At 39.4% G+C, this 25,086-nt stretch overlaps 1 protein-coding gene across 2 annotated transcripts in view; it reads left to right on the top strand.

Moving 5' to 3' along the window:
• GFRA1 (GDNF family receptor alpha 1) overlaps positions 1 to 25,086 on the top strand; it is a 229,174-nt gene that overhangs the window by 126,474 nt on the left and 77,614 nt on the right. The window lies entirely within an intron of this gene.

The raw sequence follows: 25,086 nt of genomic DNA, 5'->3' as shown, positions 1-25,086 counted from the left end.
TTGCCTTGATATCTGTTCCAACTATAAGCAGTCCACAGAGAATAGCAGCACCAGGTTTCTGGGAGACAATATTCCGTTGATCCAGGTGGTGAGCCCCAGGTTAGTCAGATGTGGCTCATGGGAAAGACTCCCAGGGGATGCTCATTAACCTTTTTTCCCATTTAAGAAAAAAAAAAAGTGCAGCTAACTGCCAGTGCTAATTTAATTCGACATAAACATGCTCTTTGAGGCTGAAGCAAATCTGACTGATTTTCAATGTGAAAATAAAATATAAAAACTGTTCTTGGGGTTACTTCTAAACAGAACTCACATTAGAATCATCTGAATTGTCTATTTCAGAAAAAATCAGATTCATCAAATGAATCTTTGGCCAGCAACTGTTCAAGAACAATGTTACATCACGTGTAGAATGATACATTTTCTAGGAATTGACATTTTTCCACAATCGAGAATTACTATATTTTGTAAATGGAAATGTCACTACTAAAAACAGAATGCTATAAATAAAGCGATGTGTTTTTTGTTTCCAAAGTCAATATGCTGGAGTGATGCGAAGATAATAATAAAACCAAGATATTTCATGGCAAAGTTATCTCAGGGTAAACGCTGCACCCACAAGTGCCACTGGTGAATATTCTTGGGGCAGAAAGAAAAATAATTGCATGGGAAACCATTCTTAGAACGGGCTGTTCAGACACCCAGAAGGGCATGTCCTATAAATCCCTCAAAACATTTCCATGACTCCCACCTAAGAGATCACATACTGGCCAGGAACTGTGGCAGGAAAGGATGACCAGCCTGATGTGGGAAGCTTCCTGAAGGAAGTGAAGTAGGGCCAGATTTTTTCTTTAAGGAAGAGCAGTGGGACAGCAAGGACGTTAGCTAGAGGAAGCTGAGTTGTCAGGGTAGAAAGAGGAGGTGCCATCTGGACTCAGAGGGCCAATATTGGGATGGCTTGAAGGATGATGGTGGTGGGAGCAGAGGAGTAACTAAACCTTCAGGAATGCAGCAGACCCAGAGGTTAGGTCTGGTGTTCATCTGCCTGAATTCAAATCCCAGCCCTACCATGTAGCCTTTCTGGGCCTCAACTTCCTTGCTTTGAAAATGGAGGAACAGTGTCAAAAGAAGAGTCCATGAAGAATGGTGAGTTGGTACTATGTTGAACACATAGTAAGCCATCAGCAACGACTAACTAATAATTAAGCTCTAGAAGGATATAACTGCATCTGCCTTCCAGGGATTCTTTGTGGAGTGCTTAGAACATGCTAAGGAGGAGAGTTTCTGCATCAATCTCTCCCAGTCGCTGGGATCCTGATTTCATGCTTTAAAATGATAGTGGTCTTGTTTTTAATGATAATGGTTTAATAATAGGAGGCCACACTCATATCCTACCCAGCCTGACGAATTAAGGGACTGGTACTTGTTTTTCCATAACTAAACTGTACATAGGAGGGAAAGTCCTACATCAATTCCTTCATTTATGTCCTCAATTAAATCGTTGGAATCTGTATCATTGAGATAGACTGAGTCCATTAGGTAGACAGGCAGGTGAAATCTACCTGAACGTATTCAAGATGCTTGGAAATTATTCATCGGTAATGATGTATCGACGAAAGAATACACTTTATATTTCTAAAATCATAGGTGTCTTCCTGCAGGGGGAATGTGTCTTCTTCCTCCAGTGTGTAGTGAGCAGTTTGCCTACACACAGCTTCACACCCCTTCAGCGATGTGTTCCCTTTGATCCCTAGCTTATTAAAAAATGCAAATCCAAATTGTATCTTATTAATATGAGCTTTTGTGTTAAAGCTGTGGGGGGCTAAAAATCTCTGTTTCTCTAACATGTTTGGATTTTTAATGTGCAAAGAGCTTGGTTTTCCGCAGGCCATATTTTCTAATCAACTGTTATCATGAAAGATATTTTATTGTGCTGCTATTTCTTGCTTTCTTGGAATTCAAGGAGCTAAAGAGTAATGACTTCATTGTTATACCCTAAGTATTCTCGAGCACGTTGCGATCTTTAATAATTGGCTGCAACATCTCCTGTTTTTACAGGAGCATCCTGGAAGCATATTTTAAAGATATGTCTAATGTTGGAGGTAGTTGATCCAGAGAACTTGCTGCTCGTTGCCAGAGGCTTGTGGGGAATATGGGAGGTGACGGTGCCCAGCCGGTCTCTTGCTTGAATGTGTGTAGCAATCCTAGACCCAGTGTGCTCTTGCTATTAGAACAATTTCTTTCCTTTAAAAATAAGGCATTTGAAATTTAATTTGAATCAAGTTAAAAACTGATCCCATTAGAATACAGCTGCGTTTTTCTCACTTGTCCCATTTCTAGTTCAGCCAACTCCTTATTCTCTCATCCTTCTCTTTTCTTCATGCCCTGGAATAAGCTTCTTCCTTGTGTTTAATGATTATTTTTCTTAAGATCAAAGCCAATTACTTCAAAAAAGCGATCACATGGAAATGATCATTTTATATTTATGAGGCTGTCCATATGTACCCTCTAGTAAAGCTCATTTTGGAACAATCTTTTGAGCATAGGAGTCCAGGCAGGGTGGAAGAAACAAGTGACTGGTGCATGATAAAACTAACAACAGCCAAGACTATTAGTGCCTGCTAGGTACTAGGCATATATTATCTCATTTAATCCTTAAAACAACCTTCTAAGGTTTGTACTGTTATTACCATATCCCCATTTCGCAGATGAGGAAATGGAGGCACAGATGTGAAATGACTTGTCCACAATTGCATGTTCGCAGGGGTCAGAAGTGAATTACAGCCATGGGAATCCCGCTGAGAGTCTGTATCCTTAATCACTGCATACCACACATGGTTGACTCTCACTGGAGTGACTGTGCTGTTAGCTGGCCAGCTGCTTTCCCTCACCTTTAACTTAGAATATTGGACTGGATTATCTCTGAGGTCATATTTGGCCTTAAAGTTTTGTAATTCTTAGTAACTATTTTAAAATGTTGTAAGGTGAAACCAGAAGGCAAAAGGCAAAATTCTCAAAACAGTCCCTACCACACACATACACACACACACGCACGTGCACACACACACACACACACACACACAGACATGTTCTTTGCTATCACTCTAGATAAAACCACAGTGAAAAGAATCTCAACTGTCACATCCTACTGTCTTTCATTTTAGGCAGAAAATGTTACAACTGGTATTCCAAAAAAGGCTACCTTCAGCTTTTTGACACCTCCACTGGGGTCCCCAGGAAGCGGATATCTGGGAGAGGAGCGTGCGTGAGGTTTGCGAGTGCGAACAGTGGAGGGTCTATTTTTAACCTGAGACCTTTGGCAGAGTCGCTGCCTCCTCTGTTGTCTCCAGTTCTAGGAAAGCAGATTTCACCTCCGCTCTCATTCACAGAGATGGCTCTGTGGTTCATAAAGGAAATTTTCTCTTAGTTGCTGTTGAAGTGTTTTACAAAAGAAGTTTGATGTGCTCTGTGTGAGGATGGCAGGTGGCGGCTTTCTGTGTCATTCTTTGACATGTGTCAGCGGACGTGAAGTGACATTGTGGTGACAGAGTCACGCTAGGCGCGAGTGCTTTCTTTTTTCTTGATAAAACAGGTAGCCCTTTCTGTGGGGAGTCAAGAACTGGGGCATAAGCTGGTGTCTGCCGAAAAAACAAGACTCATCACCATGCATGTTTTTAGATACAATGGTGCGGTGTGAACCACCAGCTCCAACCAATTGTGCAGATGGGCTTGACCTTTGATGACTGACAGCTGCCACGGGATCCTCAGGCTGCTCCTCCTACCGCTCCCCTCCGCCTAGGGCCAAATGGCTCTCTCAAAACCATTTCTGCAGAACCCCCACCAGCTGTTCCCCAGGAGATTTCAGGACACAAGCACACTCAGCTTGTTCTCTGTTTCTGTCTCTGTCTCTATCTCTGTTTCTATCTCTACCTCTTAATGGAACATTTCAAATATGCAAACAAGTATAAATCACAATAATAGAAATGTATTTACAAGCCCACCTTTATCAAATCTTAGTATTTTGACATATTTGCATCTGAATTCTCTCTCTCTCTCTCTCTCTGTCACACACACACACACACACACACACACACACACACACACACACAAATAAATAAATCACTACAGATTACAGATCCTTTTTTATCCCATGATCCCTGGTGGTGGATTTACTATGAAGCTAATGAAGTTTAAAATTGTGGCACCTCCTGTCCACAAGCCCTAGGAGAGGCTCTTGCAATGCATTTACATGAATATATGTTTTTATAAAAATCTGTAAAATTTGCAAAAGTAAGAGACTTTAGCTGCAGTTGGTGAGCACTCTTTTCACTCCGAGCTTTCTTCCTTCCACATTCCCTCCTGTCTGGCAGGACTGGACAGGTCTCAGATATGTGAGCATCTGGCTAAGGGGCAGTTGATGTTGGGGATACATTTGGTTTGGGTTTAGCAGGATAGATTTATAGAGTTCCCAGTTACTTCTATGTATTGTTAAGGTATTGCTAGATGTCCCTGCAGAGTGACAAATGACTTCCAGGAATACTCCCACTGTCTATGTTCTGGCTTACCAGCAACATGACATGGAGGAACAGGATTAGAGATCATACAGGGATGTGAATGTGTCCTATGGTGCCCACACTTGATGCCAGGAGCAGAGTTTGAAATGTATAGCGCCATTAGCTTGTTATGGAAAAAAATCAAATCATTAAACAAGTCAAATTATCAGCAAATGATTCTAGTCTCATTGACAATTACTCAAACTAATATGGTTCTCCTATTAGGAATATACTTGATGATGTAGCATATACAGTTATAAACACATCATATTTTTCTGTTTAAAATTCTCGGTACTTTTTCTTAAAGAGAGTCCCCAAATTGTGAATGCCCTGTTCCTACAAAACCTGGGATCCACTCAGTGAATTCTGTTTCTCTCCTGATTTGTTGGTGTTCATCATTCTCTTGCATGTTTTAATACCTTCATATGTATGAAAAAGATAAAGTTGCCATGTATACTTACTTATGTATATAAATATGTGTATAAATAATACATATATATTTGTACATATTTATAAACAAATGTAAGTTGTGTGTGTGTGTGTGTACACATACACTTTCTTTCTAGGTTTTTATTCTTTATATAAAGTTACCATTTGGTACAAATACTTCCACAACTTGACTCCTTTCCAAACATCATTTCGAGATTTATCCCTTTTGATGATATACTATAACTCTTGTTCATTTTCATTGCCATTTGTAGTATTTCATAGTGTGAATATACCATATTTCATTTGTCCTTTCTTCCATCAGTGGGCATTTGGGTTATACTAGTGACTAATTGGAAGTAAACAATGTACAGTAAAAATCTTGTACATATGTGTGAGAAGTTCCCTATAGCTATTGCCTTTAAATTCTTTTTCTCAGGTATTCTCCAAAAGAATTTTGGAAAACTGCCTCCTCATACATTTTTACATTAACTTATAAAATATTTTAACATGAGTTTATGTAGTTGGAAAGGATATAATTTGCATATTATAATACAGATATTTAAAGATAAAACTAAAGATCACCCTTATAAATGCAACCACTGAAATGAAAATAGTGTAATGATTGGACTTTCACTAGCATCCATTTAAATAATACACTACTAAGCTTTTCCTTAATACTTAAGTTCTCTTTGTTCTGTGAAATTGAAATCCTATTCTACTCTGTCCTCAGAATTTTCTCTTAATGTAACAGATTTTTATTCTTGACATTCCTTTTTATTGATTACCTCCTCGTATTTCTCTGTTTCATATTGATTCATAGGAGTTCTATTGTGAGTCCATCTAGCTTTTTCTAGTGTGTGGCTGATCTTTTTACTTTGTCTTTGGAGTTTGTTTTTTTTTTTTTTTTTTTTTTTGAGACAGAGTCTCCCTCTGTCGCCCAGGCTGGAGTGCAGTGGTGCAGTCTCGGCTCACTGCAACCTCTGCTTCCTGTGTTCAAGTGATTCTCCCGGCTTAGCCTCCCTAGTAGCTGGGATTACACGTGCGTGCCACCATGCCCAGCTAATTTTTGTATTTTTAGTAGACATGGGGTTTCGCCATGTTGACCAGGCTGGACTCAAACTCCTGACCTCAGGTGATCTGCCTGTCTTGGCCTCCCAAAGTGCTGGGATTACAGTCATGAGCTACCACCCCCAACCAAGTTTTTAATCTTAAGGTGGTTAATTTATCAGTCTTTTCTTTATGGTGTGGAGGTGTTATATGTCTTGTTTAAAAATTGCTTTCCTATCTCAAAATTGTAATCGCCTATGTTTTTTTCTAAAAGTTTTAACATTTTGTTTTTCATGTTTCAATTAATTTATTTCCATGTGTGGATACCTTAGAAATCTAATTTTATCTTTTTTCAAGGGAATACTGGGTTTTTTGCAGGGCTATTTTAAAGTAGTTCATTCTTTGCCAACTGATAGTATTTGTCAATTGATACATATAGATTATGAATATTATATTATGATATATATATATTATTTCTTGAGTATATTTGCTTCTTTAGTTTTTAACAAGAAAGGGCTACATTTTGCTTACCTGACATTATCTTGAATCCCTCGTAGGTAACTAACACAGCATTTATACCATATCATTTGTTTAGTTAATGTTCACTAGCTTGAATTGAATTTGAATGTATAGTTTGGAATGCTAGGGTCAAAATGTATATGGCCTGGCATGTTAGTAAACACTATAATGAATGAATGAGTTAATGTGATAGAATTATTGAAACATACCAGTTATAACTTAGATTATTATCTTATCACATGCTTTTATATATAAAAATTTATCTTTATCTCATTAATGAGCTAAGTAGCTTTCTATGAAGTCATTTTCTTTTAGCAGTACAATATTTCTTAAAACATGGTCTAGCAGAATCACATGCAAAGTGTGTTAAAATGCAGATTTCAAGGTCTCACCTCAGACCCACTCACTAAATCAGTTTATGTGGGAGTCAGATGCAAGCTCCCCAGGGGAGTCTTAGGCTGAAAAAAATTTAAGCATCACTAGTTTAATGGGATGTCATTCAGAGCCTCTATTCAGATGTTCTACCAAGCCAAGCAGTGACAAAGAACATTTAGGCCAGTACACCTCTTTTAGCAACGCTGTCAACATTTGCAGGTCCTAACACGTTAGAGAGGAGAGAACATTGGCCTAGAATCAGGATACTTGAGCCTTATGTTACAGCCCCCTTCTAAGGTCACTGATAACTTCATCGTGCAACCTCCTGCAAATTCCTTAGTTCTCTGTATGTTAATTTCCCATCTGTGGCTCTTCCAGCTTGTTAGAGAGTTAAAGTTAAATTTGCCATGTTCATTGCAGGGGAGAGGAACCCTGCCAGCTGGTATCTTTTTCTCTCTCCATAAATCTAAATAACATTCAGGTAGCAGTTACAGTGTATGGGTATTTTGTCATCGGCTTAGAGCAAAGTGACCCTTTCAGAAATTTGGCTTGATGTCCTAGCATGGCGACTGCCATTGCTACTGCTTGTAGGTTGTCTTGCACACTCAGACAGTTGGTTATATAGACTGTCTGGGGGTTAGGGGACCCAACATCCTATGTTAAAGACAACTAAGGAATTTTATTTAAACCAACCTCTGTAGTAGAGTGTTCAAGGCTTCTAGGTACTTTTTTTTTTTTAGTTTAAAAAAAAAAAATTGAACTGACAGTTCCAGTTTGTTTGAGAAGTGCTCTGCCCAGCATCCTAAAACCCAGCTTCAGAAACTGGTTCAGTGCAAGTCTCTGAAATACTCCCGCTTTCCCTCTTTGTAGTAATTCAATTCGAATAAATGTACACTTGGAGTATATGAACCGTACAACTGGTTTTAAGTAGGGACAGAGCTGAGATCACCCCCACCTCCGTCCTGTATGGCACAATCATTTTTTTATTTCATTCTGTTCAGCACTGGCAGCAATTAAATCTCCCAAAATATGAAGTGTTTTCATCAAGTAAGGCATTAAAAATATTGGCCTGTCAGAACGGGAAGTGGACTTGTGCTTTACTGCAACTATTCTTCAGCTCCAATAGGGCATGAAATAGTGAATAGCATTCATTTCATGCAGTAGAAAAATAAGGCCAATTTCAGCTTTAATCTTTATTATGAGGAGTCTAGTCCCTATTGGGATGTAATGAGTGGATGCACCCCATTTAGCTTAAAGTAACAGATCTATATAGAGTTGTTAATTTGTAGATAAATATGGGTTTTCTACTGTTGATGTTTCTTGATCTACACAAAGTGGTTATATTAATACTGAAACATTATTAATCAATAGTGTGCTCTTTAAAAATACATCAGTTAGACTACCCAATTACCTTTAAGTATATATCAAAGGGCACAAAGCAATCTGACGTACACGCAAAGTCCATTAGAAGTTACCAGACATATTAATTAAAATTTTTAGTTACAATGAGCCCTACAGTGTGGAGACACTTTGCTATTTTTGGTAATAAATAGTTACTGGCTAATTGAAAAGCTGTAATTTGCAAATAATATTTTGGAGCACAGAAAGGCCTTGGGATTTTTGTTAAAATGAAATTCACAGATGACTTTATTTTACTTGAATCCATCTTATAAAAGGGCTTTAACTCAGGACTGTGAACTGAAAGACGCATAAGGCTTTTCTCCTATTTGTTGAAGGGGAGATGGGAATTCTCATATTTTGAAATTAAACATTATTAAGAGTGGAAGTGGCTTTCAAGGACTGCAGGCAAAACCTTCTTTGAGATTAAAACACAACACACCAAAATACCGAGATACATGTGACAAACACAGCCCTTTTTCCCTCCTGCCGCAGGGCGGGGCATTGTTGATCAATGTAGTTGTGGCAAATGCCCACAATGAATAGTCCTGCACTGCTGGTCTGTGTCCATTCAGCAACCATTCATACTAATGGAAGGCTCTGAATTTGTGCCCAGAGGTAAGTAATCTTACAGCCCAGTTACATATCTCTTGTCTAAGAAAATCCATCTAACCAACTTATTTACCAGCCTGGCACCCAGCATTCACAGATGTTCTTAGAGCTTAAAAAAAAAAAAAAGAAGAAGAGGACAGAAGTCCAAAATCTGTGAATGCTGTTTCCCTATCTCTCCCCCAAACCCCTTGGTTTCTGTTCCTCTAGTTACGTATTACCAGGAGACACAGCATATTCTCTCAAGGTACAGAGATGTGAATTTATAGTACTAGGCTCACTAAACAAAACTCGCAATTAAGACCTGGGTGCCCTGAGGAGCTTGCTATAATGATTCTGGACTCTGAAGCCGTTTACATTTCTAATTGGGTTACTTTGTCAGAAAGTGGCAGCCTCATCATATGTAAAGGAGGTGGCCAAGAAGAAACATACCTGGGACCCACATTTAAACATCATGTACCTGCATTGTTCATTTTGGAATATACTCTCCCCATCTACCTTGGTGTCTGTCCCTGGGCCATTATCCAGCACAAGCCATTTACTGAATCGTGTGAAGTGTAACTGATCGTCATTCAATACTAGTGAAATCTTCACGTGAACATTAGTCACTGTTTCAGACATGTTAGCTTCAAGTGGAAGCAGTCAATTATAGACTAGAGGTTTTATGGCTACATTATTACCATCATACTATTAGGTTTTCAGCAGTAGTATTCTGTTTGATCGATCTGTGCCAGGACATTGATGGATAGCTTTGTTCTTCAAATGTCAAAGATGTGGGACTTCTGTACTTTATGTATTTACTGAAACACTAATCTCCTGTAGATACCTTTTCCCCCTCTGCAGTGTTCAGTTTCAGCAGGTGATTGTGATTCCTTTCCTTAGAAGACCATGTAGAGCTTGTAATCACATTTATAATTTCCTTTCTATTCTCTCTCAAATGCAGAAGCACTCCTGAGTTATTGACACTTTAAAGAAGTCTTTAGCACACAAAGAGGACCTCTTGCTGGTGTTAAGAAATAGATTTAGACATTTGCTTTTTTATTCTTCTTTCTAACATGCAGATTCTATACCAGAAATGAATTACCAATTTCAGAGTATATGTTAGATTTCCAGAATTTTGGCTTTCTGTGAAATCATGCTATTTCACCTGTCTGTTTTAATGCCACATTTAATTTTCATTTTTTTACAAATGTATTTCTAAGCCAAATCTTTGAACTGTATACACTTCAACCACCACCATTTCAATCCCCAGACATCACTAACTATGGTCATACTTACACTATCAAATAGAACTTCTCATGTGCAGTCCTTGAAGGGTTTGCAGAAGATTCTAAGGGATGGATTTCCTTTCAGTTAAAACTAATAGCTCATTAATCTGCCATTGAAGATCACCTGTTTCATGTAACCTATCAAATAGAAACTTTGAGAAAGCCATGCCCTCCACCAAAAAGCCACTAGACTTCCTTCTTTTTTATTTAATTTAAGAATATCCTGGAAGGCTCACTATAGTCCTTGGAAATGCCAGTTTCCTTCCTGAGTCAAGCCAGTCCCCACTTCCACCTTCAGGCTCCTACCTTAGGAACTGTATTTTCCCATATTTCCTTCCTTAGGTCTCTCTCAGTTCTCTTGGGTCAGTTAATTAGCTAGTGCCATGGGAAGAAGATTACCTAATCTTTCCTGGCACTGGAGGTAGCTCTAGACACACCGGGAGAAATTCGCAGGAGCCATTTATCATTCATTTTTTGAAGGCCAAAGGGTAAAAAGCTGATTAATACCTGTGTTGGCAATATCATGGTAAGAATGCTAAATCACGGAAATCTGGCTTCATATGGGACTTCCTGAGTCTTAAAATGGGACTTCCTGTAATACAGAAGCCTCATCCATTTAGTGCAAGGGCAGGAACCCAGGCTGTCCTCTGATGGAGCGGGAATCTACTGCTGCTCTCAGCCCTCTATCCCTTCCCCATTGAAGGGCAGCATGGCTGGCCATTCTGAAGCCAACAGTCCTCATTCGTCTCATCCCTGAATGCCCTAGCCAAAGGGTGACCCTTTCCCTCTGGCATGTCCCGGGGTGCTGCAAGAAGCCTTAGCAGCTGGACTGAGCCCAGGCACTTGTGCTGAATGTGATTCTCATGTCTCCAGGCATGAAGTGGAGAGAATCATCTTGACCCCAAAACTCACATTCGCTTCAGCCTCACCCATGCTTAAATGGAACCATTCAAGCAAGCATTTCTCACAAAAACTAGCTGGTATGCAAGTCCAAAGCTCTATTAGAAAAGGCATGCTTTGAAGCCTGAAGGAGTCCTCGTTAGAACACATGCGTTTTACCTAAACTGTATACCTACTTTTTACTGAACTAATAGCTAGGTGGGAATGTCAATTCTGGATTCTGGGCTTGTTCTCATTTAGCCCTGGGATCTTAATTAATGTGGTACTCATGTAATCAGGGACACAACAACCCCGAAACTGACATGCCTGTGTGAAAAGCTCAGGAATGCCACATTCTATTAGGTTGGTGCAAAAGTAATGGCAAAAACCACAATTACTTTTGCCCCAACCTATAGAAGCAGCCTGAGAGTGCTGGATTACTCACCTGCTTCTACCTGACTCACCAAACTCTCAGCCACATTTGATGGACAGGAGCCAGGTAGGAGAGCACCTCCTATGGAGAGGTGGCTTGGTGCCCAACACCACAAGAATATTGCTCAATTTATTCTGCAATTTCTGTGGGAGACAGAGTGGCCGATTAAGCTTCAGAGACACAATGGAGGTCCTGACTAAGAAATTTTAATATAAAAATTCCGGGGCTTAAACTTCATTCTTGAGCTAACTGGTGTCATCCTTCCAATGGGGATCTAACAAGAGTTATTATACCAGGGCTCGGAAGAGTAAATGTGTGAATGCATTTGGAACCAATTTAAAGCTTGAAACAAAATGAGCAGGAAGAATTGCCAACACTCCATTAAAATAAAACACGAAGGCTCACTGAGGCATGCAGCTGAGCTGCCAGTTCTGCTGTTCTCCCTTCGTCTCAGACTCATGAGAGGCCATGGTGGGGGGGTAGGTGGGGGAGTTGTGGCAACCGGGGTGTGTGTGGGGGGGGTCCTACCATCTTACTTTGTTTTAATCTACCTTGGAAGTATATGTGCTAGGCACCCCTGGTAAATCTAGTCTAGCCTTAATTATGAAGTCATACATGAAACATGGGCAAAGAAAACCTTCCGATCAACAAGATCTTCATGGAATGAGGACTGAATATACTATCCACTGGCAGGCAGCTCTTAAAGACTGGGCCAGGTGCGGTGGCTCATGCCTCTAATCCCAGTACTTGGGTTGGCGGAGGCGGGTGAATCACTAGTTCAGGAACCATTCTTGGTTCAGGAGTTCAGGCAGGCGGATCTCTAGTTCAGAAAATCTAGACCATCCTGGCCATAGTGAAACCCTGACTCTACTAAAATACAAAAAAATTAACCAGGTGTGGTGGCACATGCCTATAGTCCCAACTATTCAGGTGGCTGAGGCAGGGGAATTGCTTGAACCCAGGAGGTGGAGGTTGCAGTGAGCCGAGATCATGCCACTGCACTCCAGCCTGGTGACAGAGCAATACCCCATCTTAAAAAAAAAAAAGACCACGTTCCTGAAAGCCAACTAGAAAGCCAGGATTTAGTGAAAAATTAAAAGTGCAGATGGGTATACACGTTTTCAGGCCAGGCGCAGTGGCTCATGTCTGTAATCCTAGCACTTTGGGAGGCCACAGCAAGTGGATCATGAAGTCAGGAGACTGAGACCGTCTTGGCTAACATGGTGAAACCCTGTGTCTCTGCTAAAAAGACAAAAAAAATTAGCCGGGCGTGGTGGTGCATACCTGTAGTCCCAGCTACCCAGGAGGCTGAGGCAGGAGACTTGCTTGAACCCGGGAGGCCTTGGAGGTTGCAGTGAGTCAAGATCGTGCCACTGCACTCCAGCCTGGGCGACAGAGTGAGACTCTCAAAAAAAAAAAAACCCGTTTTCAGATGGTGGCCAGGCTTGGTCACTGCTTGAAGGAACCAAATTCTGGAACACTTAAAACCTGTTTACGTGAATGAGAAATAATGTACTAATAGGTGACCCAAAAGCTCTTAACCAAACAAAGTTTTATTAACCCAACTGGACAGGAAGCACCTTCATGAATGAAGTAAAGCATCACTAAAAAATATATACATACATCCCAGAATTCACATATCTGACTATGAAAATGAACATTTCTTCCCCCCTGGTCCTCTTGAGTACGGCTCCATTTACTCTAGACTTTCTGCCCAGCTCCCAGCTCTCTCCCAACAAACTGGCCACGCTTTTGGCTACTGTCTTTTAAGAACCCCGTAAATGCGAAGCGCTGCAATGATTATTCCTGCAGCTTTTGTTTATCTTTCCAGAAGAAACAATTGAGCTGTAGCAGATGAGTGATGGTTGCAGGGCTGTGGTGAAGGTAAAAGCCACTGCAGGTGGAGTGGCTTAATGGGGTATTAATTGGGAAGCAGGTGAAGGCAAATAGGTAGCACAGCAGGTATGTAAATAGGCTCATGGGAGGAAAGGCATTGAATTTTATGCTCTTTAACTAAAAATAAAGACCTGATATTTAGCTTATCTTTGCTGAAATCCGCACTGTGAGGGCCCTGACAACCGCCGACATCATCAATGATTCATTATTATCTCAGCGTCATCTAGGCTACTTAATAGGATCTTCAGCCTCTTCATTTTTCATTGTTTCAGCGGATTCTTTGGCTTTAGAATGCATGCTTTTCCTTCTCTCTATGCATATCAAGGCCAGAATAATTTCTGTAGATTGTGTAGTAGAAGTGACATTCGGACCCGCAGCCTGCCTTCTGGTGGCATCTTTTTGCTCTAGCTGTTTGGAGGAACAGAGCAAATGAACAATGTGACTGTGGCTAATCAGCCTACCAAGAACACATCCATTCAAATGAATATTCTCCTTCCAAGTAGTCCCCTTGAGAAGTGAAACATTTATTCCTAGACCATCTTTAGCTCAATCCCTTTTTGGGGAAGCCAGTGATTGTTTTCAAAGCTGACATGTCAGTTACCCATATGAAAAAATCCTTACACATATTCATTCCTTATTTTCTACTCCTAAGCATTGTCCACATCATGGCCTCCTTTATTCATCACGCTTAGTGCTAAATGACATTTGGCTTTGAACGTCCATCTTCAATGCTGAGGACTCGATGTTGCTCAGGGATTCCAAAGAACATGCCACAGGCTCCCAGGAAAGAGTTCCATGAAATGTCCCAAGTGCTGGAAGCCTCTTTGGGACCAATGTTGTCAAGCTACTTGGCATGGCACACACAGAGATGATCTGAAAGCTGGATCCACTAGTTTACAAGTACAGACACATCATTTTAAGAATACCTTTTTATTTAATAGTAACTTAGAAATTTGTTAAACAAATCATTCAGTATTTCTCTTCCAATTGGTCCTCTCCATGGCAATACATTGGTGGAAAGTGGAGGGGGAATAGGGGGGTTGGATTCTTTGTTACTCGGCTGGCTCACATTTGTTGTTTTCTCTGGAGAGAAGCAGCACTGGTTTTGAAGACGTGTTTAGCCTTTTACTGTTGAAATAGCTAAATATCAGTGGAGCTTGCACAGGCTAAATATTAGTAGAGCTATAGTTTGTACCCCATAAAATGAATTAGGTTTATATTATCATGCAGATCTTTTCCTGTAGTTGAAGTACTCATTAATTTTACTGCTAATGAGATGTTAGCAATTAAATACCTTTAATTAATGAAAATCAGACAAAAGGAAGGGCTGCTCTCTGTGCCTTCATTAAAACAGGAGAAATGTTTGTAGATCTCATTGCGAATTTTGTCTGTAGAAGGACCACAAATCTAAGCTATTTTTTTCTGGTCCAGAAAAAGTCATTAAAAGATTTCACTTTTAGAAAATTAAAGGAGTAGGCATTTTTGGATGTTATAAAGATGATCTGAGATTGGGAAAAAAATATCCATAACTGAGAGCCAGTCCTACATGTAATAGCAAATTTTATGGTTGAAGATCCAACAGGATTGAGTACAATTAATAGTTCTGTAGCTGTTGTAGAGTTCTGGGGTAGGCCCTGAACACATAATTAGATTATTAAAAATGGCCTGTCTTAGGCTGACTATTACTAAATTGAAATCCAATTATGCTTTTATGATTTTGCTGAAAAATATTTAGCTTTTTTGCTTGAGTCCTCCTAGAAGATCATTTCCTCCTTGCATCACCATTTGCACATGTCACAGTACATTTTCCAAACAAATCTGACCTCAATTATCTTGGAATCAATCTTACATTAGATAAAATATATTTTAATGAGTGTCTTTATGCCTAATGTTATAATTGTGCCTCTCCGTACTCAAGGAATTAAAAGATGGTGATAGAAGTCTTTGGAAAATATCTTTTTAATGGGAGGCATGCATATTTTAGAAATAACTAAATTGTGCCATCTTAATACACAGAAAGGCACTATTCTCAAATATGTGCCTGAGTGTACTGTGAGACAAACTTGGTTCAGTTTTCAGTAATTGGCAATGGAACTGTAATAAAGCAGTTGTTTGTGAAGAGATGGGCTCGGAAATTTCGTGCACTCCTGCAGTGTGGATTTAAATGCTAAGTTAAATATTTATGAACCCGAGATTTTTTATAATTGATCATTGTATGATTTATACATCGTAATTATAATTAGGTTGAAAGAGATTTTAAAAAGCCAGTTTCCGGGTAGCCAAGGCCATTAAATAACACTAAGCTGCCAAAACAAAAATTAGGTGGGAACCCAGCCACCAAGTTCTAAGCGCCTGTCCCTCCATCTGATGTGCAATGAGGCACTGCACCTTACCAGGCATCTCACCTGAAGCACCGACTCCAGCCTCACCTGCGACCATTTTTCATGAGTTTGTTTCAAACCTAGTTGAACATAAACAAGTAGAAAACTTCAGAAAATCCAATGTATAACAAAAAGAAAAGGTGGAGGAGGTTGGAAAGGTTAATTAAAAATGTAATGATCCCATTTGCTGGGACAGCAGTATTAATCATCGTGCAGCAGCAAGCATGTGGCTCACACACCACTTACAGGAGACGTCCAATTTTTTAAGGTTTTGCACAGCAGAGGGTGCAGGCAGGCGACAGTACGTGCATTAAGGAAATGGAAGCTCTGATGGATAAGGCTAGCCCATGACTTGTGGTTAACATGGAGAACTGTGTTCGCCAGACCGAAGAATTATTTCCAAACTTACAGGTATTCAAACTAATTCAGTCACTGTGAGCCCCAGAGAAAACTTGGGTATGGCCTGCAGCTTAATGTAGTTGTATAAGGTATAAAAAAACAGAACCAGGAGGAATTTCATCATCACGTAATACGATATGTCTGAAACAGTGTACGAACAACCAAATGGGCTCCAAATAGCCAACGTGTGCTTTTTAAATGTAATTTTTAGCACCCCAGCTGGAAAAGGCCAAGATCTCAAAGGATCAGTTACAAGGTTCACAACCTGTATGATCAAATTTGCCATACGATCCGTGTGGATATCAGAAGACCAGACTGTCGTTGTGAGCTTCCAGAAGAGTTTGCCTACACCTGTGAAGATCTGGCATCTTTTACCCTTTTTTTAATTTTCTGGGACAACACATTAGAGGGAGCCTATTAGAAGAACAGTAGTTATGATAACATAGCAATTAATCAAGTCAGAAAGAAAAAGAGGAAACAAGTTGTGAATTCAATTCTGCAGCCTTAAAATGAAAGGCAGAAAGATACCCAGAAATTGGCAAGCATTTGCAAAGAAATGTTCTTTTACTGTGTCTTGTGAATTTTTGCTTAACAAATCACATCTCATGCAGGCCATGCAGATTTTAATATATTTACTGTTTTATTCTACTTCATAATCTATAGAAATGGATTTCTAGTTGCTTGCATCTGTGTTTCATCCTGAATCGTTTCAACTGGTTAGCTGGCCCTGGTGTTTGCCAATAACGGTGGCATTTTCTAAGTGTAAATAATGAGGGCTGCTGGCCACAGTGATAGCCTCTTACTTGGGACAGTGTGAGGATTGTATTTTGGATAAAGGCTGTTCCTTGATCCAGAGGAATTTAGAATATGAAAGCTTCTCCCATTACATAATTCATCCCTGACACTTCCACATCTCGCTGTGTTGGAGGGACCTTTTACATTGCTCTCCCTTTAGGTCAGGGCTGAAATCATTGTTCCATGTACTCCTTTGGAGCAGCAGACCGCTGAGAGGCCAGTGCCTTCAAGTGCATAGGAGTTCTGCATGGAGTTTTACATTCTGTCCCTCATCAGCACATTTTATTCTAAATATTTGATGTTATAGTCAGAAAAGGCAAATTACATTAGAACCATCAAATTAAAGAGGCTTATGGTTTGAAGAGACCTTAGATATATCATCTCACAAATAAGGAGACTGAGGCCCATGGGAGGAAAGCTGACTTGTACAAAAATGCTCAGACGATTGGACCACATTTAAAACCCATATGCCCCTCACTCCCAATTCGTGGCTCCATCAGCAGCACCTAACCCTTTTTAATCCAGGTTTTGGGATCTCGCCCTTGGGTTACCATGAATGTTACACCTCCCATGCCCAAGAAAACAAACAAGTCACCACCAGATGTGATCACAGCCAGAGAGGCTTAGAATGATGGTAAAGAAAGCAATACGTAACCTGCAAAGTAACAACATGGCTGTGTGGAATTTGAAATGAAAAGCTGGCTAAATGGCATTCTCCATAATACAGAGCCGAGCAGCCCGTTAGCTGAGCACAACCCACTCGCATATGCACTCCCCCAAGAAAAAAGGATTTCTAGTAAACAGCGTTCATTCTGAGAATACTTCCCATTCAGACAGCATCCCAGACATTCTACCAAGTTAAAGAATGAATAACAGCAGATGGAGGGAGAGATTAAAGGGGGAGGGGAGAGGGAAAGCAACATTTTAATGCTGAGCTCTAAAATGAGCTGTGGAGGGGATGGCAGTTAGAGTTATGGTAAAGCTGTTCAGAAGCCTTCCCACGCAGGCGAGAAGGCGCTCGTGCCCAGACCGTAAAACACAGGCGGGCCCCTGATCCTCCGTGCGGTGTGTGAGCTGATGGAGGGCTGGCTTTGACTCCAAGGGTGTAAATTGAATCCTTCTCCCCTCTCCTCCCTGTGCCCTCAAGTCACTGAGGCAGTATTTTCGTGCACTGGGGGATCCATTCAATAGATAGAGAGGATCAATCTTTGTACCAGGTGAAAACTCAACCCTAATTTATATATACTGTGATTTCAGCAGTGTTTATTTTGAACTTCATTGCAGTAAGATACGCAGCATCAGGGCCCCGGAGAGAGCTGGAAGTGGATTTGTAAGGGTCTAAGTTAGCAGACGAAAGGAGGGGAGGGGCTGAGTGATTTCCCATGTGCTGTGCGCAATTGCCCATGTGAAACTTTTTGAAAAGAGTGATAATCAGGTAGGCATGCATTTATTTTTTCCAATATTATGAACACTTTCAAACATACAGAAGGGTAGGAAAAAATTATGGTTAATGTGTACCCAGCACCTGGATTCCATATTCACATTTGAATGTGGTTGCCTTATGAGTGCCCATCCATCCATCCTCTGAATTTTTAAAATGCATTTATCAATATACTGCCCCTAAATGCTTCAGCACACATGTCACTAACCAGTGTTCAATACTTGTTTAGGCTCTTTCTTTTCTTTTCTTTTTTTTTCTTTGGAGACATGGTCTCACTCTTGTCACCCAGGCTAGAGTGCAGTGGTGTGGATCATGGCTCACTGCAGCTTTGACCTTCTGGGCTGAAGTAATCCTCCCACCTCAGTCTCCCGAGTAGCTAGGACTACAGGCACATGCCACCATGCCTGGGTGATTTTTAAATTATTTTGTAGAGTTAGTGCCTCCTTATATTGTTCAGCTGGTCTTGATCTTCTGGTCTCAAGCAATCCTCCCACCTCAGCCTCCCTAAGTGCTGGGATTACAAGCATGAGCCACTGTGCCTGGCCTGTTTTTGCCTTTTTAGGTGATATTTACATAGGCACAAACCTTAGCATACTATGCTCTGAGTTTTGGCCCAATCTGTGCAACACAAGCCCTTATCAAGGTAGAGAATATTACCATCACTCCCAGAAAGTTATCTCTTATTCCTTCCTAGCCAATCCTCACCTTTGTTCCCTGGAAGCAGCCAGTCTTTTAATTTTTTAAAACTGTATATTAGTTTTGCCTATTCTAGAACCACATATGTAGAGAATCAGACTGTGTACTTCTGTGTGTAGTCTTTTATTTTTTTATTCAGCAAAGTGTTTTTGAGATTCGTCCATGCTATTTTGTGTATCAATAGTCCATCTATTCTTATTTCTGAGTAGTAGTCCATGTGGATAACTATGGATAGACCATGGTTTGTTAAGCCATTTTCCTATTGATGGATGTATGGGCTGTCTCCAGTTTGATTATTATCAATATACTGGTATAATATTCTTGTCCAGGACTTTTGTAGACATAGGTTCACAGTTCTGTTGGATAAGAACCTAAAAGTAGAATTTCTGGGTTATAGGGTAATTATATATTTAGTTTTATGAAAAGCTACCCAGCATTTTTCCAAAGTAGCTGAAAAATTTTCCATTCCCATCCACAATGTATGAGAATTCTAGGAACATCACATTTTTAAAAATAACATTTGATGTTGTCAAATTTTAACCGTTGTGATGAGTGTATCGTGTATCTCACTGCGGTTTTATTTTGTGTTTCTCTGGTAACTAATGATGCTGAACACTTTTCAGATGCTGCTGCACTATTCATTTATCTTATTCTGTGACGTGTCTGTTCAAATATTTGGCTCATTTTTAATTGGGTTGCTTTCTTATATCAAGGTTTGGGCATTTTAAATATATTTTAGATACCAGGCCTTTGTCAGATGTATGTTTTGTGAATATTTTCTCCCAGTCTGTGGTTTGTCTATTCATTTTCTTAGCAGTGTCTTTTTGTGACCAGAAGTTTTTAATTTTGATGAACTCTAATTTACCAACTTTTTTTTTCTTTTGTAGTTATATCTTTCTGTGGTCCTGTCTCAGAAATGTTTGTCTATCTCCAAGATTATCTTATATTTCTTCTAAAAGCTTTATGATTTTAGCTATTATATTTAAGTAGGTGATACATATTACATTAGTTTTTGTATATGGTGTGAAGTAGGGATTGAGATTTTTTGTTTGAATTTGTTTTTTTTCTTTTTTAATTATTATCCAATTATTCTAATGCCATTTGTTGAAAAGACTTTCTTCCCTCATTGGATTTCTTCAATGTACCTTTCAAAAAAAAGCAAATGACTGTAGGTATGTGGGATATTTATGCATTCTGTCTTCTTTTCCATTGTTCAATTTGTCTATACCTATACCGAAACACACTGTCTTGATAATTTAAACTTCATAGTAAACCTTGAGAAGAGTAAGTGTAAATCCTTCAACTTTGTTTTCCTTGTTCCAGTTGCTTTAGTTATTCTGTGTCCTTTGCATTTCCATATAAGCTTTAGAATCTGCTTGCCAATTTAAAAACATACAATTTGGAGATAATTGTGTATAAGCTTATATACAAGCTTAAAAAATTGACCTAGTGTATACTTTCTTTGTTATTATGAGTTGCCTTTTAAAAATTGTTAAAACTATATAAGCTATTAAGTTTTAATAATATTGAGTTTTAACAATTATGACAGTGTTGAGTATTTTGATCCATGAACATGGTATGTATTTCCATTTATCAAGTCTCCAATTTTTATTAGCAGTGTTTTTAGTTTTCAGTGTAGAGGTCTTGTATGTCTTTTGTTAAATTCATTTTAAGTGCTTTTTTTTTTTAATTAATTGATCCTGCTGTAAATAAGAAAGTGATGGATATGCTAATTAGCTTGATCTAGTAATTCCACAATGTTAAATGTATATCAGCATCACATTTTACTTCATCAATTTACATAATTATTTGCTAATTAGCAATAAAATTTTAAAATATGAAGCTTGTAAACTCAAAAAAATTCTAGCCTGACTTGATCATTACACATTTTATGCATTAATAAAAAATGTCTTATAAATATGTGCAAACACTGTCAATAAAAATGGTATATATTTTTCAAAGTACAATTAATTTTTGTATATTAACTTCGTATCCTGTGACTTATTATTTCTAGTAGTTGTTTTATAGAGTCTTTAGAGATGTCTAGGACATCCAGTACAACATTGACTGCAAGCAGTAAGAAGAGGCATCCTTTGTTCTTAATCTTAGTATTTTACTATGAAAGATGACTTCAGTTATAGGTATTCCATAGCTTCTCTGTATCAGATTGAGGAGATTCTTTTCTAGTCTTTATTTGCTGAACTTTTTTTCTATTGCGGATGAGTATTGAAATTTACTGAATGTTTTTTCTTTGTCTATTGAAATAATTATATGGTTTTCATACTGTATTCTGTTAGTGTGGTGAGTTACATATATTTTTAAACATTAAACTACCCTTGCATTCTTGTGATAAACCCAAGTTGGTCATGATGTATTAGTCTTTTAACATATTGCTAAATACCATTTACTAAAATCTGGGGAATATTGTTGCATCTGTATTTGTAAGCAACATTAGTCTATTATTTTCTTCTTTTGTCTGTGTTCAGTTCTGGTATTTGGGTAATGCTGACCTCAACTGTCAAGTTGGGAAGGGTTGTGAAAATATTTTGTGTGAATGAGAGTCTGAAACAAAGAGGAAGTCAGTCACATGTTCACCTGTGAGCTAGAAATTAATTAACAGTTTTTTTTCCCCTCTGAATGGGCCAGATTGTGTATTCGGGAATCTGTCATGGGCTCTGAAATAATAGAAGGAGATGGTGCTCTGGCAAGAGTTATACATAGATGAAAATAGAATCAGTAGAAAGTGATGCTAAGTCACACCCACTGGTATATGAAGTAAACTTTGGGCAGCTGGTTTAGACATAAAGTGATTCACCCCTTTCCAACTTTGTACAAAGCCTTTTTTTTTTAAAAAAAATATTACTTTTCTGATAACATTAAGAATAAAAATTTAATAGTGTGTATAGTTTGTTTGGATCCAGACCATCCTGGTCAACACGGTGGGAGGTTGTCTCTTGTTACCCAGGCTGGAGTGCAATGGCGCGATCTCGGCTCACCGCAACCTCCGCCTCCTGGGTTCAGGCAATTCCCCTGCCTCAGCCTCCTGAGTAGCTGGGATTACAGGCATGCACCACCATGCCCAGCTAATTTTTTGTAGTTTTAGTAGAGACAGGGTTTCACCGTGTTGACCAGGATGGTCTGGATCTCTTGACCTCGTGATCCACCCACCTCGGCCTCCCAAAGTGCTGGGATTACAGGCGTGAGCCACCACGCCCGGCCGTGTGTATAGTTTTAACAACTTTAAAAAGGTATTATTATAACAAAGAAGGTATACACTAGGCCAATTTTTAAAAGCTCCATATAAGCTTGTGGACTACTTACAGAGAAAAATTAATTTCCTAGATGTTACGTGTTGACTTTCATTATTTTTATTATGATTTTTTTGAAATTCATAAAACTGTAAGCTCTTATTCTTGGCTTTTACACAACTATGAAAACAATGCACATAAATACGAACAGAACTTTGAAAACAATGAAATGCAGGCGAATAACATTAATTTAGTGTAAGGGATGATATTATTTTGCTGAAACTAAATTGGTGCTTACAATCTGAATGTAGTACTCGGCTTCTGCATGGGTTCTTTTGAGTTTGGCAGGCCTTTATTACTGGGTGCCATGCATTGACTTCATTCTTCAGGCATTTTTCTACATTTGAACTGTTTGTTCATATATCCCTGGCCACATCCTTTAAGTATTAATCTAGCTCTGTGCCTCTGTTCTTTCCCTTTTAGCTAGAGATTATAAAGTGCCATTCAACATCAATCCACATGTAAATGCAGCTAGTGAAATTGTGTACCAGTACCCAGCCTTAAAACTCTGATCCAGAATATGATCATTTTAATTTGTTTTAGATTATCATCAAAAATGCCTAATTTAGAAATCTAGAGAACTGTCAACCTTCCAGAATATAAATCACTGCCCTTGGGCTCAGTAGCACAATATTAGAAGTCTCAAAAGAGGAGAAGGCTGGAAGTGTCACCAAGGCGCAGAGGCCCTGGTGGCCCTGTCAGGGTACACAGTGAATATTTCAATTCTGAGTCCTGAGAAGCCTGAGTGTGGAAATAGAGGAGCAAGAGAGGAGTGGGCATAGGAAGAGAGAGATGGAGAAACAGGACCAGGTGTGCTTATTAAAGCCGGGATGTATGTGCAGCTGCCAACTTCCTGTACTACGCACCCAAGAAAGGCTCATGTCTTGCTCATCGCCTTCTACAGCAAATTTCTCGGACTCAGATATCACAGGAAAGCACATGAACCTGGAGCACAATAAAACCTGACTTCTGGTGCCAGGGTATAAAGATGTGATTTCAGATATTTACACATGGGTTTTCTGAAAGCAAGACACATCCTCAGTAGAACAGGGAGAATTGTTCTTTTCCTAAAATATTGGAGTTGCTTTGTGTGCCCTTTATTTATTTATGTAAATTTTTTAATTGAAGGAAGAACAATTTGAATTCAATCTACCCTCTTAACAAAGTTTTAAGTGTACAATACAATATTGATAACCATTGGCACAGTGTTGAAGAGCAGATCTCTAGAATTTGTCTTGCGTGACTGAAACTTTATTTCCTCTGAATAGTAACTCCTCATATATTTTCATTTTCTTCTCCAGCCCCTGGAGAACCATCATTCCACTCTGTGCTTCTGTGAGTTTGACTATTTTAGATTCCTCCTGTAAGTGGAATCAGGCAGTATTTGTCCTTCTGTGACTGGTTTATTTCACTTAGCATAATGTCCTCAGGGTTTATCCATGTTGTCACGCATTGCAGGATTTCCTTCTTTTCTAAGGTTGCATAATATATCGTGTGCCCTTTAGACATGCAGCAAATGCACTGCCCTATCTTTGAGTCCTACCCAACCCAACTGTGCCTTCTCTCGTTAATTCTTTAGCCTTTTGTCATTTCCTAAATGCCCCTGTCAACTGGGGGCACAGAGACAGAATAAAAGGTGGTCATAGAATCCATGGAGGGGCTGAGGCCCAAGGAGGAACTGGCTGTGGTGTCTCATCCCACAGCTGCACAGTGCTTGTCCAACAGTTCCCTGCCCACTCCAGAGAATTGCTACTACACCTCATCATCAGTACTCCATGGTATAGTCACCTTGTACATTGTTTCTGGAAGGTTTTTCCATCACTTCCTTCTCTCTGCAGAAACACCCCTCTAATCGGAACAGGGCTGACTTCCTGTTTCCAATCATCCTTTAACTTTGCAGTTGGGCTTGGCCTTAGTCTGCCTGCCCAGCACCAAGTGGGTCCCACCTCCACCATGCTCTTGCTGTAGACAGCACAGGCTTCTCTGGCAGTGTGAGTGCACAGGGCTTGGGCAGAAGGCAGCATTTGCTCTGTGAGCTTCCTGGAACACATTGAAATTCTATCCAAAATACAAGCTGAATTTTTCTAATCTAGAACCTCAGTACTCATAGAGCCCACGTGTTGTCTATGCCGAGTTAAGTGATAATTGAGGTTTGCAGATTTTTATGTGATTCATTCTGGTTTTCTTCCAACGTCCTGCAAACTAAAACTTAAATATAGCTTTGTTGTGGTTGCTTCTTCCTATTTACAGAATCTGGCATAATATTTTGTCTTCTGGGCTCAAATAACCATGTAATTACTCTGTAATCATATAGTAATTAGCATGTACTGTATGCATTTATTACATAATTATACTCTTGGAGGATTGTATGGCAATTATACTTGCATTCAGCATATCATTTTATGTACTACGTCATGAACAAGTATATAATTTGTTGTTTTTCTCTTTTATTCTAATTTCAGTTTGCTAACCAGGGGCCGGAAGCTTATTCTCCTGTTGCCTTGTTTGCATGTAGTCAGGCAGGTGCCTGAGCTCTTTCGGCCTCACTTAGCGCCTCCCAATTCTATGTCTATAGGAATATTAAGGGCTTTTGTGCTGCTGTAGACTCCTGGCATTTGTACTCCTAGCACTTCCTCTTTGTCATGAAGTCATTAAGTTATTAG

Source organism: Sapajus apella, unplaced genomic scaffold (genome assembly GCF_009761245.1).
Source record: "Sapajus apella isolate SASKATOON/1434 unplaced genomic scaffold, GSC_monkey_1.0 scaffold13, whole genome shotgun sequence".
NCBI lineage: Eukaryota > Metazoa > Chordata > Mammalia > Primates > Cebidae > Sapajus > Sapajus apella.
This window is presented reverse-complemented; position numbering and strand designations above follow the sequence as displayed.